This window comes from Puma concolor, chromosome C1, assembly GCF_028749965.1.
Source record: "Puma concolor isolate L17-30 chromosome C1, mPumCon1.1.hap2, whole genome shotgun sequence".
In the NCBI taxonomy this organism is placed as follows: domain Eukaryota; kingdom Metazoa; phylum Chordata; class Mammalia; order Carnivora; family Felidae; genus Puma; species Puma concolor.
Window position 1 is genome coordinate 201,548,522 of NC_141674.1, and position 4,722 is coordinate 201,553,243.

The 4,722-nt window shown below is 39.1% G+C and overlaps 1 long non-coding RNA gene across 1 annotated transcript; it reads left to right on the forward strand.

Annotated features, from left to right (window-relative positions):
- Positions 1-442: 442 nt before the first annotated feature.
- On the forward strand, positions 443-3,074 carry LOC147578661 (uncharacterized). Its single transcript, XR_015254327.1, has 2 exons — positions 443-681; positions 2,915-3,074. It is a non-coding gene; the product is annotated as an uncharacterized LOC147578661 (long non-coding RNA).
- Positions 3,075-4,722: the final 1,648 nt, after the last annotated feature.

The window sequence follows — 4,722 nt, forward strand, 5'->3', positions numbered from 1 at the left end:
CGGCGAGATCGTGACCTGGTTGAAGTCGGACGCTTAACCGACTGCGCCACCCAGGCGCCCCTAGGAACCCATGAATTAAACCATGCAGGAGAGGCTGAAGAAAAGTGACACAGTGGGAATTGTGAAGAAGTTGGTTTTAGGAAAGAGAGTACTCAATTCATATTAAACATGTTAGAAATTGTAGTGCAGCAGAGACACTTTGTAACAACTAGAAAAAATCAAAATTTTAACCTTTTATTCCCACTTATCCATTATTTGTAATCAATTTTAATATTAAAAGCTTTCCCTGTGCATACAGACTAATAAAGTACCTGTGTCATCATCATACTCACCCACATTCATATATATTCACACAGATTCTGGACCTTGCAATAATTTGAATTCCAAAATTCAAGTTCCCTGTTCTGTTCAAGTGTTCTACGCAGACAATCATGCCCCTCCCCCCACCCTCTACTCCAGAATTCTGAGCCCTAGCTCAATGGGTTCCTTGGGAAGATAGCATGGCCATTTTTGCTGGCTGAATAGGCCTGAGGAGATGAAGAGAAGGTCAAGATTTGTGGCACAAAAGAGGGACCAGGGACACACAATTCAAATGGGCTTTATATTGCAGACATCATAACTCAGAGGAGAAAGACAGCAGTGAAGGAAAGGAGCTGACTGAATTCTCTCCGACTCTGTAAAGTAGGTTTTATTTTTGTGGGTTAGCTAAATCTAAATCTTAGTAAGAGAGTATAATACACTGTGAGTAAGAATCAATTAAACAGAATCTCCCTTGAGAAACAACAAACACAAGGGTTGCCAGAGAACAGCAGGAGAGACCATTTTAGGGAATATTTCAGCCGGGAAGTTGTATTCTCTCCACCATGGATTTGAGGAGTATATAAAACTCCACCCAGCACAGCAGAAAAGATAAAGAAGGCATTCTCCCGGATGACAGTAATGTAAAACCTTCAGCTTCAGCATGAATATGTGAAGTAGAAAATGGGTGGGGTGGGGGTTGGGCACTTACAGAAACACAGCTGATGAAAACTCTATGTTTATGTCTAAATTGTGAACAATTGGTTACAGACTGAGAATTCATGCCTGTAACATGTCCACTGTTTGGCAGGAAAGTGATCCCTTTCTCCATAGATTAGCATGTGACACAGAAGACACTGACAGGGGACCCAGAACTGGAGTGACCTTGGAAGAAGGTGACCTGAACAGGAACCAGTATAGCCACATTGCCTTGACCACACCCTCCCAAGGGTTATACAAGTGTCTCTGTGAGGAGGGACAAACATTGAACTCCAAAAATGGTGGGAAAGAGTTATAAAACAACAAGTCACGAGCTGTTATAAGTTATAAAACCATAAGGGAACCTACAGAATGTCACAGGAGGAAGGAGAAACATAAAGGGGACCCTAAAGATGCAAATGACAAACTTCAGAACCAGCTTTTTATTTTGTATGTACATGCTGATGTGTACTTTGTTCTAGTTCCAAAAAGATAGGGAAGTATTTTTAAATTTTGGTTAATGCTCCCCACTTCTTTTTCCTCCCCCATATAATCTATTCCTTAAATCTTCCAGGGTTAAGGAGACCTAGAGAAACTATGTGATCGAATATTTGATTCAGGGAAAAATTAAACTTAGCAATACAGTTAGAAGTTTATAATTCAGGCAGCCATGATAATTACATTACTTGTTGATACTGACAACTTGGCTGAAGCTTCTCCTCTCCAACTTTTTGTAGCGGACAGAGAATTCATGACCCAGCTGGTTAGGGTATCTTGTTTGAGGGCTTTCACTCCAGCCTATCAGCTGATAGAATGCTGGAGATATTAGACCACCTCTGGGATTCTTTTTCAGCCTTGTTCCCTGAAACAAGAATCAAAAACACATATACAGGAGAATGAGGGACCCTAGGATCCAGGGCTAAAGTGTAATGTAATAACATGAGTGAATGACCCAAAGCATGAATCTTCCCATTATGTTCCTAGCTCCATAAAAAGTAAATGGCTACAATCCTACATTGGACACTAGATCATTGCAGGGCTGAAAACAATGTTTTGTTGGCATAAGATTATGTATTTAACAAAAGAAAGGTTTTTTTGAGTAGAAAGTAGAGGGTGACATCGACTATTTGGATTATCTAGCTACATTGCTTCAAGATGAGCTTTTTCCCCCTACATCTTATCAAATCCTTTTGAGTTAATTTGTATTATATTAACAAATATTCTAATGATAAGCCACTTTAGTAAAACAATTAAGTTGTGCTATTAGGACAAATACAAACAAGTAAAATCATGCTGACCTTTTTTGTTAGCTACATAATTTGTTGACATTCCCCTTGGCTTTAGAAGTCTGTTTAGTAATTGATATCTTAAATGAAGTCTGCACTAAACAAGGGGAAAAAGAATGGAAAAATGTCTTTTGAAGTTAAGTACTGTTAATGGTCTGGATTTCAAGGCAGTTTCTTTAATTAATTGTGTGCCTGTACAATCTGATTACATTGATTACAAAACATGACTTGTTTTTCTCCTTGTCCTGTGATATCTATCTATCCATCTATCTACAAAAATATATATATATTTGTGTATACGTATAGCTCTGTATCTCTTTCTTTTCTCTCCTTCTCTCTCCTGAGTTGAATTCTGATGTTCTTTCTATATTTGCCAAAGGTATAAAAGAGAGAAATGCCCTAAAAGTATATATTTTTTGTACATAATTTTTTTTCCTAATGGCTCAAAAAGTGTGTAGGTGGAGGATTTGGTTTTACCCTGAATGAATCATATCTTTAGAATCGACTAGTTCCTAGTGGAAATGATTGTGGGGGATTATTCTCATTTTTACATGCTGAATCTACTGTTATAGAAGCTCTGGGCTGATTCCCAACTTAGTCGCTGACTCATTAGCTGTTATTTTCCCCCACAGGATGTGAGGAGGTGGTATGTCTGGAAGCCATGAACATCCCTAAAGCATCACCCCACCTAACCCCAGGACATAGATTGAGTTTTCTGCAGTACATGGCAAGGACTGGCCCTGTATTTCGTCTATTCCTTCTGGAAGCTGAAATAATAAACCATTGTGAGGATGGGTGTAATCGCTTCCTCTTCAACACAGTTAGATAGTCTGTTGCTAAATATTCTATCCTCCTGCCTGTAGTTCATCTCATTTATTCACTCTTTTCTACAATTAGCATATTGGTAGTGGAAAGCATGTCGGAATTATGTGCACGTATAGAGTAAGAAGCTTATAGTCCTTGGAACAGGTAGAAACCTGAACTGAAAAGAGTCTGTAAAAGATCTGTATTTTGACCTTGTGGAGTGATTGTAATGGGTGAATTGTGCCCGCCCCCCCCCCCCCCATTCATAGGTTCAAGTCCTAACTCCTGTATCATAGAATGTGACTGTTTGGAGATGGGGCCCTAGAAGAGGTAACTAATGTCATATGGGTGGGCACTAATCTAATCTGACTGGTGTCCTTATGAGGTGAGGAAATCTGATTATGGGGGTGCGGATATCTTTTCACGTTAGCATTTTCACTTCCTTTGTATATATTCCCCAAAGTGGAATTGTTGGATATTAGAGTTCTACTTCTAATATTTTGAGAATGCTCTATACTGTTTTTTCATAGTGGCTGCATCAGTTTACAATCCCATCAACAGTGCACTGCACCCCTATGTTTAAAGCAGCATTATGTACAACAGCCAAGATACGGAAACAACCTAAATGTCCACTGATGGATGAATGGGTAAAAAGGTTGTGCTATACAACACACACACACACACACACACACACACACACACACACACACACAGTGAAACATTATTCAGACATAAAAAAAAAATGAGGACAGCCTACATTTGCAACAACATGGACCTTGAAGGCATCAATGATAAATGAAATAAATCAGAGAGAGAAAGACAAATACCGTATGATCTCACCTTACGTGGAATCAAAAACAAACAAACAAACAAAAACAAACGAACTCCTAGAAAAAGAGATCAGACTTGTGATTATCGGAAGTGGAGAGAAGGAGGGGCACCTGGGTGGCTCAGTGGGTTAAATGTCCGACTCTTGATTTCAGCTGAGGTTGTGATCTCATGGTTTGTGAGATCAAGTCCTGCATCAAGGCCTGCATCGGGCTCTGAGCTGAGAGCACGGAGCTTGCTTGGGATTCTGTCTCTCCCTCTCTCTCTGCCCTTCTCCCGATCTCTTTCTCAAAATAAGTAAATAAACTTAAAAAAAAAGAAAGAAGTGGAGAGAAGGAGGAGGGGGAATTGGTGGAAGGTGGTCAAAAGTTACAAATTTCCCCGGTTATAAGAAGTACTAAGGATGTAACGTACACCACAGAAACATAGAAACACAGAAAAGAGGTGAAGAGAGAAAGTTCCGTGAGTTCTCATCACAAGGATAATTTTTTTTCTTTTTTTCTTTTCATCATATACACACGTCTGTATATGAGAAGATGGATGTTAGCTGAGCCTGTTGTAATCATCTCACAACATATTTAAATCAGACCACCATGATGTACACCTTAAAATTATACAGTGATGCAGTCAATTATTTCTCAATAAAACTGGAAAAATTATCTGTTCTAAGTTTTTGGGAACAAGGAACCATGTGCTATTCAGTTTTGAATCCCCAATTCCCCTCCTATCGCTAATGCCAAGCACTGAGTGTGGTACACAGAAGAAATCAATAAATATGTATTGCACTGGAAAAAAAAAAAAAGAAGAG